This window comes from Crocodylus siamensis, chromosome 15 (assembly GCF_052110815.1).
Source record: "Crocodylus siamensis isolate JL-2025a chromosome 15, ASM5211081v1, whole genome shotgun sequence".
NCBI classification, from domain to species: Eukaryota; Metazoa; Chordata; order Crocodylia; family Crocodylidae; genus Crocodylus; species Crocodylus siamensis.
Window position 1 is genome coordinate 27,897,729 of NC_143409.1, and position 15,508 is coordinate 27,913,236.

The window sequence follows — 15,508 nt, forward strand, 5'->3', positions numbered from 1 at the left end:
GCGGGCGTTATGAGTGCCCGAGCCCGACCCCCACCCCGCAGCCTCCGGCGCGGGCCAATAAAGGGAAAACAACCCGCCGTGCGCGGAGCCGGCTGAGGCTATTTTTAGCAGCGGCCGGTCCTCCGCCGGGAGCCGCGGCTCCCAGCCCGCTGCACAGTGCGGGGAGCGCTCCCACCTTCCCCGCTCGCAATCCCGGACGCCGCCTGTTGCTGAAGTTTCCAGCGCCAAGGACTTCACTGCACTTCCCGCCCCTCCCCTCCCCTCCCCGGCGCTGCAACTACAGCCGCGGCACGTCGCCTCGCCAGAGCCGCCCCACAAGACGGGAGCGCCCCCCGGCAACCCCGCGCCCAGAGCGGAGCGAGGCGAGGAGCCGCGCGCCCGCTCCCCCCATTCGGGCTGGGGAAGCCACGGTCCCGCCTCAGCAGCTTCTCCCCGGGCCAAAAAAGGGGGGCGGGGGGGAGAAAGACGCGGGCGATTTACTGTTCGGCCCCGCCCCGCCTCGCCTCCTCCGGGCTCGGCGGGCGCCGAGTGGGCCGCGCCGGGGAAGGGGAAGCCCCGGCTCCACGTGCTGGTCCGGAGCCCAGCCGCCGGAGCCGCGCTGGGGAAGCGCCGCCACGTGACGGAGGCGGGCCGGAGGCAGGGCAGTGGGGACGCGAAGGAGGGGTCGGTGCGTGACCGCGGCGCGGGCCTGGCGGGATGCCGTGAGAAGGCGGAGCTCCGCGGCCGGGGGTCCCCAGGGTGCCCCCGCAGATGACGGCCGGGCTGGGCTGGGCCCGGGAGAACGGCTGCTCTGTTCCTTGTGCCTACCCCGGGCCACTGCTGCCGGCCCCCGACTGACGTAAACGCGGGGCCCGAGAACAGGGCACGGCGCGGGGAGCAGCCGGGCGCAGCCTTTTGTCCCTGAACCCACCCCGCCCCTCCCTTCCCGGACAGCTTCACTTCCGGGATAGCGGCGCCCACGTGGGACGGATCCATTACACGCGTGGGGGCGGGGACGCCAGCTTTACCCCAACCCCCTTTCGCAGGGCGGCGGACCGACGCTTCCGCTCCAACCAATCAGCGCCAAAGATAGGCAGCCTCCCTCCTCCCCTTTCCAGACAGAGCCTTGCCACATTCCGCCGGGAAGCGCAAGTCCAGAGGCGGCCGGGCCTTGTGATAGGGCAGGCCACGCTGGGATTCCACCCAATAGTGGGGGGGGGCGGGGCGAACCCCTTGGGCAAGTAGGAGCGGGGCGAATCCCGCCCAAGCCCGCGGGGGGGTGCCCGTGTCGCGTATCCGCGGCTGCGGCGGGAGCCCGCGCTGGGCTCGGGGGCTGCGGCCTCTGCACGCGGGGGGCGGGATCCGCCGCTTGCCCCGACCCGTCCTCGCTCCCGCTGCGCCCGCGCCCTGCACAGCAGAGCCCGCCCCGCCCGCGCCAGCCGCCCGGCTGGGAAGGCGCCCGCCACGGCGACTAACTCGGTGCGGGCTCGGATCGCGCGGGCAGGCGCCCCACGCAGCCCGACCCCGGCCTCCGCCTCCCTGCGAGCGCGGGCAGGGGCGCGGGATTGTGGGAGAAGGAGGGGAGCTCCGCTCGGGGGCGGGCATCTCCCTCCCACCAGCGCGGAGGAGGCGGGGTGGGAGAGGCAGCTCCATGTTTGCGAGCGGATCAGCTGGGAGAGCGCAGCGCGGCTGTTGCCCGGCCCGGGGACGCCAGCAGCTTAGGCGCGCGGCGGTCGGGCCCGGGGATCCCCCCCTTCCCTGGTCCGGGGGCAGCTGCAGCCCGCGCCTCCCCGCCCGGCCGCACACCCACTCGCGCCCAACAAGTTTCCCGGGGGCCCCCGCGCGGCCCGGGCTCCGCTGCCGCGCAGCGTGTGCAGCCGCGCTCAGACCCCCGCCCCCGGCAGCGCCCGCCAAGCCCCGCGCATAAACCAGCCAACCAAGCGCCTGGAGCTGCGGCCCCGGAGCGCGACGCCGCTTTGTTTATTCCGAGCCAGGAAGCAAGGGGGAAGCGCCCCGCGCACGCAGCGCCCGTCGGCCCCGGCCCCTCGGGACAGCCCCCGCGTCCGGGCGCCCCCGGGCCCACGCGCGGGAGGGGAAAGCAAAGCCCTTTTCCTGCTTTTAATCTTCCCCCCTCGCCTCCCCTCCCGTCCTTAGCTGAGCCGAGCGCGCGGTGCTTCTCGGGCCCGGTCCCCGGACGGACGGCGCTGCCCGCGCCCCCCTGCCCCGGCCCGCCCCCTCCCCCGAAAACGCCCGATATTTTCCAGCCTCAATGGGAAGCAGCTGTTACATACCCTCAGCGCCGCGGCCGGGCGTCCTGAATGGGCGGCACCGCCCCCGCGCCGGGATTGGCCTCCGCCGCCAGCCCGTCAGCGCAGCACCGCCCGTGGGGGCGGGCCGACTGCGGCCGGGGCCGGGCTCCCCCCGCGCCCGCCGCCCCGGCCCTGTGCGGGCGGAGCTCGCTGCCGAGCGGCCATTTGCGAGCGCGGAGCCGCGGCCGCTCTGGCGGATTCGCCCCAGCCTGTGGAGCCGGGCGCCCTCCTGGGAGCTCCCTGCGGGAGGTGCCGGACCTGGGGCGCTCGAGGAGCACGCCCCATTAAACTTTCCAACACGCCGGGTAGGTAGGAGTGTTTCTCCCCCATCTTCCACCAGGAAAACTGAGGCACGGGCTGGGGCAGAGGGGAGCTAGAGCTGGATGTCCTGGCTCCCGGGGCTGCGCTCGCGGGTGGGCGAGGAGAGCAGAGCTGTGGCTGAGGCGCCAGCAGATGTTGGGGATCCTGAGACCTGACGTGGTGTGTAAATGCTCCAACAATATCAGGGACCCTTTGGGCTTGAACGCAGAGCAGGCCGCCTGCTGTGCGTTTCCAGTGGAGAGGGAAGGAAATAAAGCTAGATTTATTTCATGTGCTCTCGATATTAGAGGATAGTGGGATGTAGGTAGATGATATCTTCAGCCTTCCTTATCCACACCACGGGTGCAGTCAAAGCCATGTGGTGGCTCACTGGCCAAGGGCTGTCCCGCAGGCCTTAAAGTCCATTTGGGGGGGTTTCGGGTGGCTCCCTGCAATGCACCTTTTGGAGGGGCAAGCAACCTCTTCCACCCATGGGCCAGAACAACCCAATCTGGGTCAAAGGCAGCCGAGCCGACACTAGGACATCTCCCACTGCTCCTCGTCCCCGCTATGCCACGGGCAGAGCACCTACAGACCAAGGCTCCCGCTGCCAAAGGTTGCTGTGGGCTGGATCCAGCTCACAGGCCGTAGGTTGCTGACCCCTGGCCTATCTTGATTTTCTACACCAATGTTAGCAACAGTGTATCTGTCCACCTAGTTCAGGCTGGGGTTAAGGAAATCCACAAAGCCTGGCAGTGCAGGGTCACAACTAATATGCCATTGGTTACACTAGTATATTCTAATAGTCTAGTCCATGATACTGTTACAGTAGGGGTGGATCTGTAGCTGGTTTAGGGCATGATCCTGTAAGAAGAGGCTGAGTACCTTTGTCAGCCAGTGAACTTCCTGCCTCCAGTGGTGGCTCAGCATTTCTTAGGTACAAGCCCCTAACTGACATGTCTCTGTCCCTCGTACACCAGTTTACAGTGTAAATTTAACCATCTGTGCTCTCTCTCTCTGGCCAGTCCTTTATTCCCTTCACTTTTCCCTGCTTCAGGTGCTCAGTACAAAGTGTTTTGAATATTACTCAGTTTAAATATCAAGGACAAGATGGAGCATCTCAGCACAGCACACAGCTCTGAATTCAGGAGTCACAAACCCAGGGTCTTCTTAAACCCAGGGTCTGAAATGAGCAACACAACAGTAACATCTGTGCTGTAGTTTCCCTGCCCATCAGGTTGAACTCTGTTTCACAGGGATGCTGCAAGTAGGACTGATCGAGCAGACCAAAAGTACTTTGAAAAGACTGATGTCAGTGCTAATTAGTAATAATTAGAGTTGTCAAATATTGAAAAAAATCAGTGGCTTTAATTTGCCAGGGGTAAACCTCACTCCAGGACTGGGGGCAAAGGTTACATCCCAGTGCTGCCGGCCATGCTCATGCCCTTTGTTTTTGCTTTCCAGAAACATGTGGTGTACATTCATCAGCCCGGACAGACTGAATCTCAATTGCACACTCAACTGTTTGGAGAATGAAAAGTTTCAAAATGACTCTTTGCAAGTGTTGGCTGAACCTGATGCATTTGTTCAATCAGAGAACAGAGGTGCTACCATGTGACTCGCCCAACCAATCATAACCAGTGAGCACATTATGAACTTGAAGAACAGTGAGAACTGTGGTTTGCTGTCGCATGCTGCACTGTGGGTTCTCCTCTCCGCCCCTCAGTTACCTGGAGCACTGCGGTGAGCTTGCTCAAAGTGTCCCTTTCTCACCATCAATTGCTGTGCCCCAACAGGTGATTCATTCATGACCCCAGACTCCAAAGTGCATCTCTATAGCCCCCTCCCGTCTTGGGGATAGTACCCTACAGTCTTTCCTCTGATCTGTAGTGACTCCACCTCACTCACACTCCTAGGTGCCAAACCACAACCCCTGCATAAAACTGCCAGAGCCAATTTTCCACCCATGCCTTGTTGCTTCCTCAGGCCATCTCCTCACTCACCTCCTCTGGAATGCATCTCTTTTCCATCTCCTGAGTTCCTCGAAGGCATGGCCCTCCTTAGTCTTCACCACAGGAGATTTCTTTCAGTGTCATCTCAGCCTCTGAGACCAACCTGCAGCTCCCTTCTTTGCAGGCAAGGCCCAACAGCAGCAGCTTCTTTTGCCGCTTCTCCTGGACCAAGTCTCCTGGAAGGCAGCAGGTAGTTCCTGGTCTGCAGGCCACACGCTCCCTAGAGGTCTCTGTGCTTTCTTCCCAGCCAGAGACCTTCCACTAGGACTTCTCCATCCTAAGTCAACAGACAGGGCTAGCTGAACATGGCTGACCAGTGTCAGGCCATTGAATGGGCAGGCTACCCTTTTACAGTCACAGAAAAAAAGCAGCAAATTAATCAAGCCAAAGGGAGATTTGCGGTAACATGAATGGAAATTAAGTGCCCAGTTCTCATTTTCACCTTTGATAATCCTCTTATCAATGATGAATGAATTATTTGTTCAGCCCTATCTATTAGTTTGGCCTTGCTAAGGAGGACAGCTTAGTACTTTTCATCCCCCTGGGCTGACCAGATCTAGTTTTTGAGGGGCTGTCCCAGGTTCCCAGCTAGATGCACTGAAGCAGCCTAGATTCAGCTACTGGAGTGAGTGGTGTGCTAGCTAACCCAAGTTAGAAATCCATCCATCCTTCCTTCCTTCCTACATGCTCTTCTCTCCATCTTGGGGGAGCATGGGGGCCAGTATCTGTTTCTGTGTTGGGCCCAGTAATGTACTGTGTCCCTCTGAGTGAACTGAGTAGAACAGCTTCCCACCATAGTAAAACAGAAGGCAGGGCAGGGTGGCACGTTGGAGACAAAATTGAGTGACACTTTTTTCAACATCAAATCAAGCATGACCCAGCCAAAGAACCCTGAAGCAAATGAATTAACCAGTTGCCTTTCTTCCACAACACAACTTTTATTGCCAAAATTGAACAGGTGATAGAGACTCAAAGAAGTTTACTAGGGACTTTGTTCCTGCTGATTGAATTTACTTAGAGGGTGTTGAGATAGAGTGGTGATGGGCAACCATACAAGACACTAATGTCTACGTCTGGATAGGGCATAGTGCAGCACAGGAGGCTGCAAATCCCCTGAGCACTACAGATATGTGCCCTGAGGAACTCCAGCTGTTCTGGTGATGCCTCGCTTTGTCTACTGCTCCGTGTGCACACACTTACACTAGAGGTTGAAGGATATGCAAGTCTCAGCATGTAGGCAGCTTCTGAGCCACAAGCCAACCCGGTGGCTTAACTAACTTGATACATCCCATCCCCTCCCCTGGGTCCAAGCAAACAGAGATCCTCTGCATGATCTGTTCCCAGCATAGGAATGGAAGCTGGGGAGACTTCAGGAACAAGGAGGCTGTTTACACTTACTTTCAGACCCCTTCACGTTGCCAGAGTGAAGGGAGAAATCATCCAACTAAGGGACAGGCCCTAAGTGAGTGTGTGACAGTCATACAAAAGCAGGGCTGGAAGGCAACCAGAGGAGGTCATCTAGTCCAACCCTATGCTCAAGCCAGGATCCTTCCTATCCAAATTGTCCCATACAAGTGCTTGTATAACCTATTCCTAAAACTACACAAACTCCTCTGTCATACAGTTACAAGGCACATTGGCCCACAACACCAAGAAAACCCTACCCTGCTACAGGTAAAGCAGGGGGGTGAGGGCATAGTCAATGCCCTGCAAGGATTTTTAAAATACATTCAAGAGATCCAAGGAAGAGGGCCCTGCTCCCATAGTGCAGACATGTTTGACTACGCCTTGCCTTGGGTATGTTTCTGCAGTTATGATACCCCTGTGTCACACACAGGTAAAGGTGACCTGAAGAAGGGCAGAAATGGGGGTTCTGGTTTTTCAGTTCTTTCGTAGTGTTTTAACAAAATCTGAAAGGTGATTTGATTGCTACATCACTAATGGAAACATCTGGCATGTCAACTTTTATCCTCCCTATTTTGCTGGAGTTCTCTCAGACTCCTGAGATATAGACTGGGGGCTCTTGCAACCCATACCAGCACAGACAGGGTGTCAAATGTTTTTCCATATAACCCTTTTTCCCAGATGCAAAAGGAAATGGCCTGAGTTTTGGACATGCCAAGCACCCACAGCTTCCACCAAATTTAGTGAGAGAGTTGGTGCTACGGCACCTCCAATATCTCAGCCCAAAGACCATGAATGAAAACCATGCCCTTATTCATAGATGTGTGGGTTGGAAGTGACCTTAGCAGATCATCAAGTTCAACCCCCTGCCCTGGGCAGGAAAGAGCACTGGGGTCAGATGACCCCAGCCAGGTGCATGTCTAGCCTCCTCTTAAAGTTCCCCAGGGTAAGGGAGAGCACTACCTCCCTTGGAAGCCCATTCCAGATTCTGGCAACCCTTACCATAAAAAAGTTCTTCCTGATGTCTAAACTAAATCTGATCTCTGCCAGTCTGTTGTTGTTGTTCCTAGTTACCCTAAGGGGTGCCCTGGTAAATAGGGAATCTCCTATTCCATGCTGTCCTCCCCTGATGAATTTGTAAGTGGCCATAAGATCACCTCTCACCCTTCTCTTGCAGTGGCTGAAGAGATCCAGGGCCCTCAGTCTCTCCTCGTGAGGTTTTCCCTGTAGCCCCATAACCATATAATTGACCTTCCTCTGAACCCTCTTGAGGTTGTCCACATCCCTCTTGAAGCACAGTGCTCAAAACTGGATGCAGTACTCCAACTGCAGCCTGACTAATGCTGCATAGAGGGGAAGTATCACCTCCCTGAACCTGTTTGTCATGCACCTGCTAATGCACGATAAAGTATGGTTAGCTTTACTGATGGCTTTGTCACATTGTCATGTTCATCTTGGTGTCAGCAATGACTCCAAGATCCCTTTCCTCTGCCATGCTGCTGAGAAGGTCCTCTCCCAGCCTGTAAGCATGCTGGTGATTCCTTCTTCCTAAGTGCAGCACTTGCATTTGTCCTTATTGAACCACATCCTGTTCTGTTCCACCCATTTTCCCAACCTGTCCAGATCTGCCTGGATTAGTCCCCTACCCTCTGGTGTGTTAACTTTACCCCATAAGGTAAAGTTAAGGAACATCTTGAGAAGCTGGATACCGTCAAGTCAGCCGGCCCTGACAATCTACACCCCAGGGTACTCAAGGAGCTGGTGAGCATCATAGCCCAGCCCCTGGCACGGATCTTTGAAAACTCCTGGCGCTCTGGTGTAGTGCCCGAAGATTGGATGAAGGCCAATGTGGTGCCTATCTTCAAGAAAGGGAGGAAAGAGGATCTGGCTAACTATAGACCCGTCAGCCTGACTTCTATCCTGGGGAAGATCTTAGAAAAGTTTATTAAAGAGGCCATCCTTAATGGACTGGCCGACGCCAACATCCTAAGGGATAGCCAGCATGGGTTTGTTGTGGGTAGGTCTTGCATGACCAATCTCATTTCCTTCTACGACCAGGTGACCTATCACCTGGACAAGGGAGAAGAGATTGATGTCATATATCTTGACTTCAAAAAAGCCTTCAATCTGGTATCCCATGATCATCTCTTGGCAAAACTGGCCAATTGTGGCCTTGGGCCCACCGCAGTCCACTGCCTGGGAAGTTGGCTCCGTGGTCAGACCTAGAGGGTAGTAATTGGTGGCAGTCACTCCTCATGGTGTCCTGTGACCAGAGGGGTCCCCCAAGGCTCTGTCCTTGGACCCATATTTTTCAACATCTTCATTAATGATGTGGACATTGGAGTCAGGAGCAGACTGGCCAAGTTCACCAATGACACCAAACTTTGGGGCAAAGCATCCACGCCACAAGACAGGCAGGTGATCCAGGCTGACCTGGACAGGCTCAGCAAATGGGCGGACGAGAACCTGATGGTGTTTAACACTGAAAAATGCAAGGTTCTCCACCTTGGGAGGAAAAGCCTGCAGCATCCTTATAGACTCGGCAGTGCTACAATGGCTAGTACTACAGAAGGGTCATCATTAACCACAAGATGAACATGAGCCTGCAATGCGATGCTGCGGCTAGTAAAGTAAGCAAAACGCTGCCTTGCATCCATAGATGCTTCTCAAGCAAATCCTGGGAGATCATTCTCCCCTTGCACTCAGCCTTGGTGAGGCTGAATCTGAAGTACTGCGTCCAGTTTTGGGCTCCACAATTCAAAAAGGATGTGGAGAAGCTTGAGCGAGTCCAGAGAAGAGCCACGTGCATGATCAGAGGTCAGGAAAACAGACCTTACAATGACTGGCTGAGAGCCATGGGGCTCTTTAGCCTGGAAAAGCACAGGCTCAGGGGTGATCTGATGGCCACCTATAAGTTTATCAGGGGTGACCACCAGGATCTGGGGGAACGTTTGTTCACCAGAGCGCCCCAAGGGATGACGAGGTCGAACGGTCATAAACTACTGCGAGACTGTTTCAGGCTGGACATAAGGAGGAATTTTTTTACTGTCTGAGCCCCCAAGGTCTGGAACAGCCTGCCATTGGAGGTGGTTCAAGCACCTACATTGAACACCTCAAAAGCAAATTGGATGCTTATCTTGCTGGGATCCTATGACCCCAGCTGACTTCCTGCCCTTTGGGCGGGGGCTGGACTTGATGATCTTCCGAGGTCCCTTCCAGCACTAATGTCTATGAAATCTATAATATGGTATCATCTATGAATTTGGAGAGAGTGCTTTCCATGCCCTCATCCAAGTCACTAATGAAGACATTGAACAGCACCGGTCTAAGGACCGAGCCTTGTGGAACTCCCCTGCCCACATCTTCCCAGCTTGATACCAACCCATCCACCACCACCCTCTGGGTGCAGCCCCTAAGCCAATCTGCCACACACCTGACCATGTAATCATCTACGTCACAGTCACTCAGTTTATCTATGAGACTATAATGAGATAGCATATTGAAAGCCTTCTTAAAATCCAAGTAAATGACATCCACCTCAATTCCTGTGTCTAAGTATTTTGTGACCTGGTCACAAAAAGAAAGAAGGTTAGTCAGGCAGGATCTGCTTGCTATAAATCTGTGCTGGTTGCCCTTTAGTATTGCTTTCCCCATTGGACTCCCACAAATGTGATCCTTAATAACTTTTTCGAAGTTTTTTCCAAGGATAAAGGTGAGATCCTTCATCAGATCAATTTTACTTCCTTGGCATCTGTGATGTCATAAACCTGTCCATTCATCAGACAGACTTCTGGGAACAAGGTGAATTTATTCTGTTTAAAAAAAAATCAAACAGGGGAAGAGGATATTCTTAGTCTCTTCATTCAGCACAAACACCCCTAATATTTTGCTCCTTTACAGGTCACCTTTCAGGAGAAATTATGTCATCTCTTTTCCCAGATACACCCTTCAGCTTGGTGTCTTCAGAGATTACCAACAGACTTGCAATTATAAGACACAAAAGTGGAGTTTCCACATCTGAGAATCAATGCATGAATCCAAAGGCCCCATGGGAAACTAACAAAACACAAGTAATTGGGACAGAAAGGATCAGGAACTGACTTGCCTCCAAGAAAATTAGTTTTACTGCAAGACCTGGAGGCTCTATTTGCAACAGCAGCCAGAAAGTTCTCAAGAAAGGGTGATAAATATAAAAGGATATTAATGTAATGGAGTTATTACCGTATTTTTCGGACCATAAGACGCACCTGACCATAAGATGCACCCAGTTTTTAGAGCAGGAAAACAAGAAAAAAAATATTCTGAACCAAATAGTACCGGTATACTAAAATATTTATTAAAATAAAGCAAAATACGGTAATATTTAACAGCGTAAACTCAACAGTGGTGTTAAGAACCATCATCACTTCCATTAACAAATGAGGAAAGACTTAGAGGCTCAAGCACGTTACCTGGTACCGTACCTAGCTGCCTCCTGTCTCAACGTTTTAATCCTGTCAGTCTGTCAGTGTCACACACACACACGCAGGGGAGGCGTGCGCTGTGCCGATCATGTGACCTGACTGACTGACTGACATTGAGACTCCAGGAGGCGGGACTTCCCCCACACACACACAGCAATCCACAGCATGGGAACGGCAGCGGACAGCGGACAGTAAGCGGGCGCATGGGACCGCAAACAAATGTTCTGGGGTAGCACACCTTCGGACCATAAGACGCACCCTCGTTTCCCCCCCACTTTTGGGGGGAAAAAAGTGCGTCTTATGGTCCGAAAAATACGGTACTCATGTAGAAGTTAGGGAGAAGCCATGACACCAGGATCAGATCTTAAAGGCAACCCTCCCCCCTCAAGCTCTCCAAACAAAACAGGTCTCCCCCACCCCCAAACAACAAGTAATTTTGCAGGAATGTAACCTTAAGCTTAAGAAACTAAGACTTCCAAAGTCAGGATATTTCAAAACTCCCAAGATTTAACTCTGCTGCCATGTGCAAATCGTACCTTATCTGCTAACAGGACAGAAATATGTACATTTAATCAGGAAAAGGCAGAAGAAGAATACCGCTGTACAAGGTGGCTGGGATAGCATGGTGAGTGCAGCCTTCTCTATAGAAATCTCCTGTTTGACACACTACTATTCAGCTTTGACCTGACATTAACACAGGGGCGGGCAATTATTTCAGGCAGAGTGCCGCTTACTGAGTTTTGGCAAGGCATCGAGGGCCGCATGACAGGCAGCCAGGGGCAGATAAATATTAACTTTCTAATTTTTTTAGGGGCCCCACAGGCCGGAAAGAATGGCCTGGCGGGCCGCATGCAGCCCGCAGGTCACATTTTTCCCACCCCTGCATTAACACATCCTGTGGATTTCAAATGTTCTTGTTTGTTTTAATATTCTTCACTTCCTACAAATGAGCTGCTCAATTTTCAGAGTTTACCAGATTGCAGTTCCCTTTAAGACACTTCACTGGTGCTTTCCTGAACTCAACCATTATAGAACTAGGCCTCTTAAACTAGCTGTCCTTGGCTCTGAACAGATAGGAGTCCTGAGACAGAGGCTTCTCTTCATCCCCAAGGCAGCCACCTGCATGCTTCCTGGAGTGGCCAGATAACAGAGTGGTCCCTTGTATAATTTTGAGCAGCCTAAAGACTGCTCTAAGCAGTCCTGACTTCAGCTGTTCAACATGAAGTCCTGCCCTACCCAGGACCTGTGTTCCACCTTATCCCCTACCTTTTTTTACTCTTTTGCTGCCCGGATGAACCCTTGATGCAGAGACATGGTACATGGGAATTGTGCTGACCCTTTGTCACCCTTGGATTTCCACTAGAGATTCTTTGGGCTGACATCTACACAAGACCATGTTGATGGACGGAGGGTCAAGAAGCTGCCCCTGTGATGCTGAGATTTCCTTTGAAAGACTTAGTACACCATGCACAAATACAAAAGGCTGTGCTAAGAGAAGGCAACACTTATGCCAAGAAGTAGTATCCATTTCTCCCATACAGCCTTTCTCCACTAAATCCTCTGGGCAGGTCACAAAATCAGAAAAGTAGGGTTGGAAGAGACCTTCAAAGGTCACCTAATCCAACCCCCTCCTCCCCACTGCCAGAAGCAGGGTCATCCCTGTTCAAACTATCCTATACAAATCCTTGTCTAAGCTGTTAGTAAAACTATGGGGTCCATCCTTGACAACCACAAGGCATGAAACCCTAACCTGTTATAGGTAAGGCAGGGGGACAGTATCCCTCAACTGCTCATATCTATGAAAAGGGAAAGAGGAGGAGGCAGCAAGCATTGATGATCCATGAACAATTTAATCTGATAATTCGTTGCAGGTGAGCAAAACCCATGAAAGCAGAGCTGGCTGGCAAATGAGTCATGGTAATGTGGCACTTTTGTTGAAATGTTGACATGTTTCAAGCTTCTCCACCTAGTGTCACAGCAGAGCAACAAAGAAAGGTCCTGATACTGTGATGTGATTCATATAAGCAGACCTCAGCAGAGATCCACTGAAGTCAGCCAAAATCCACGTGGATATGAGAGGCTTTCCATTGCACAGAACTCACTGTAGGATGGAAGCCAAAGTTAATCCTGTTTGCCTACTGCATGTATAACTTTGTAACACTCGGCAGGGAAATAAAACCCTTAAAGCACTGAGTTGGTTGGAATTTCTCCTCTGTGTTTGTTTTTAAATGAAATGTGACCTTTTGGATGAGATTTGACACATTCACGGAAAAGATCAAACTTCTGGCGAATTGATTTTTTTTCTCTCAGTATTTGTTTTATTTCTGTTTCCCTTCCCCTGCACTTTTTTCAAAAAAAGGGAAAAAACTAGGGGATGTTTGTTGTTGTTTGGAAATTTCAATTTTTTGTTTTTGCCCCTTAAGGGAAAAAGAAGAATCTGGGGGTTTACATGTTTTTATGTAGATTTTTTTTCCAGACTAAAACAAAATTGGCTGTATACGCAACCTGTAAAAGAGATGCTACAATTTGATAGTGACATTTCCAAATGATCTCTCATCAAAATATGGGGAATCACCATTGCTATTATTCTTATCTTGATCTCTCAGATGAGCAATAAAAATAAAATAGGAGGAGAGTAATGATTAAAATGAAAAAGAATGGGATAGAGCAGCCTCTGTGTACACCATATGGCAAATTGGGGAGGGGACAGGCAACACAGGAAGCAAGAAGCAAAGCAAGCAATCAGGAGCACAGGCAAGGAAGCACAAAGCAGAGCAGCATATCAGGCAGAGAGCATAGATCTGAGAGCAGAAAGCAGAACAGTAGATCAGGCAGGGGAAGGGGATTGGAGTGGCACTTGGTGAGAGGACAGAGCTAATTAGCAGCACATCCATCAAAAATGTTGGCCCCCACTTGGCTGCAAGGTATTGATTAGGTTTTCTCCCCTTTACCCTTCTACCTCTTATCTGTTTTGTATGTTTCCTGTTCCACCTATTAGGCACCTTATATGGGCTTAAGACACCCTGTAGGGCTCTGCTACATGTTCAAATTAAAATTGGATAGAAAACAGCTACAGAGTTGTTACACATTTTCAAGCACTAACTTTGAAGCTGGTTGGTTCTTTTTATAGCTGTATAGACATGTTTATGGTGTTACAATTACTTTGCATTTATGGCTAATATCTATTTATTGCATGATTAACCAGTTAATCTTGTGATAATTACTTTGTATTTGTAGCAGGTCTAAATTTATTGTGCAATTAACCTGTGAATTGCATAATATATGTAATGTGTAAGAGGGGCCTAAGTCAAAGGCAGTGAAGCAGAAGAAGACCCACCCACTTTTTATACAAACCACTTTTCATGTATTTAGCAGTGCAGAATAGGATCATACTTAGGCACTCAACAGCTGTAATAGGATCTGACCCTTATAAGCTTGTAGTTGTACAGACCCTGCCACCATAGGGCCCTGTTGAATGAAGCTTTGAGGAATGCTGTCACAGTGCAAAGAGTAACTACCCTAGGTTTCATCTTTTCAGAGTAAATGAGCACTGCCAGAGATCAGACAAAATGTCCAATCCACCATTCTTAAATTCTCCTCTGAGTGGCAGTCATTTTTTCTTGGCTTGTATGAAGAAATATTACAGTCTGTTCAAAGCCCTTAATGAAAAATCACTGACACTAGTAATTATTTTGGAAACTCTGGTGCAGTAGGCACCATAGGAGAATAGAGACCTGGTCCTTCCAGACAGTGGCTGAGATGGAGTTCCCAACCCACAGGAGAGGAGTCAGGAGTCCAACACCCATTGAATGTTGCAGGCTCAATCCTGTCCATATCTGACAAAACCACAACACTATCATCCTGCCACAATGCACCTTGGTGGTGCTGAGTACTTTCCAAGATCAGGGTCTTTGCTGTCCCAGTCCACGATCCTGGTTTTAAAGAGGATATAAAAATGCTCAAAGTTGTTTCCACATTACATATAAATAAAGTATCAATAATAAGTGACTCCCTTTTTTCAGTCATTCTCCCTCACCCTCACCCAGCCCTCTTCTAATACACCCTTTCCCTTCCTTGGCAGGTTTTGTTGCGGAGGGGCCTGCCATAAACCAGAGAAGGGGCCTTTTTTCCCCTGGGCTCTGGAATAACAACAAAGCTACTACTGCAGTTCTAGAGTGTCCATGGCCCTCCATCCTTGCTCTCCCCATTACAACAGCTCCCCCTTCGCTCTTCCTCTGCTGGACAGGGGTGGGCTGGGAGTATCTAGAGACCTGGTCAGCAGGGCCTGTGGCCTCCTCCAGTTCTTCTTTCTGAATGCAGTTAAGCCACTTGGTTGGCTGTCTCCAACTGCCTAGAATAGCACTGTAGCAATGTGTACCTGCATGGGATGAAAAAGTGTCGCTTCCCCCACAGACAGGCATTGTGGGGAAGCTCATTTCAACAGACCCCTAGGCCTTTGGCTTTTTAAGATGCCACACCAACTTTCTTTGCAGAGGATGGGACTTCTTAGAAACCTATAGAGACTACACATCTTTTTACCCCAGCCAGTGACCTCAGGGCTCCAGAGTACAGATTTGTTCATCAGAAGCTGCACACATAGGTATGGTACCTCCACACCAAACTGCCAGCTAAGTCAGGAGGGGAGGTGAAGATGGAAATGAATGACCCCTAACAAGGCCTTGGGTTGAAAGGCCCCTCCCGCCAGTCATCTCCAAACATCTGAAGCATGTCAGGATCTATTCCTTTACCCCTGAAGCAACTGTGATAAAGAGGTTTCTCATCTCAGCTCCCAGGGCAATGATTCCACAGCCTCCCTCAACACCTCCTTTCATCACTGAACTGTCCTCCTAGTTAGAAGTTTTTCTTCCTCCAATATTAAGCTTAATTTCCCCATGTCTCCCTCAAAGACCATTACTGCTCATTCTGCCCTTTGGACTAATAAGAATAATTGGCCCCTCTACTCATTAGAGCATCCCTTTATGTAGCTAGAGATAATTATCCAGTCTCCCCTCTGCCTTCTTGTCTCTAGACTGATCATGCT

General features: G+C 51.3%; 1 protein-coding gene and 1 long non-coding RNA gene across 4 annotated transcripts in view; one reads left to right on the forward strand and one right to left on the reverse strand.

Annotated features, from left to right (window-relative positions):
• SIN3A (SIN3 transcription regulator family member A) overlaps window positions 1-2,356 on the reverse strand; it is a 48,017-nt gene extending 45,661 nt beyond the window's left edge. Inside the window, exon 1 of one of the 2 annotated variants that reach the window (XM_090029898.1) lies at window positions 2,271-2,356. The gene's annotated coding sequence lies outside the window, so the exon portion shown is untranslated. The remainder of the gene's footprint in view (window positions 1-2,270) is intronic. The other variant, XM_090029897.1, reaches the window with a different exon arrangement.
• A 1-nt stretch (window position 2,357) lies between these two features.
• On the forward strand, window positions 2,358-12,660 carry LOC149852280 (uncharacterized). 2 transcript variants are annotated; one of them, XR_016439443.1, is made up of 3 exons: window positions 2,358-2,593; window positions 4,053-9,805; window positions 9,905-12,660. It is a non-coding gene; the product is annotated as an uncharacterized LOC149852280 (long non-coding RNA). The 2 variants fall into 2 exon arrangements; XR_016439442.1 differs by having other exon boundaries at window positions 2,386-2,593; window positions 4,053-12,660.
• Window positions 12,661-15,508: the final 2,848 nt, after the last annotated feature.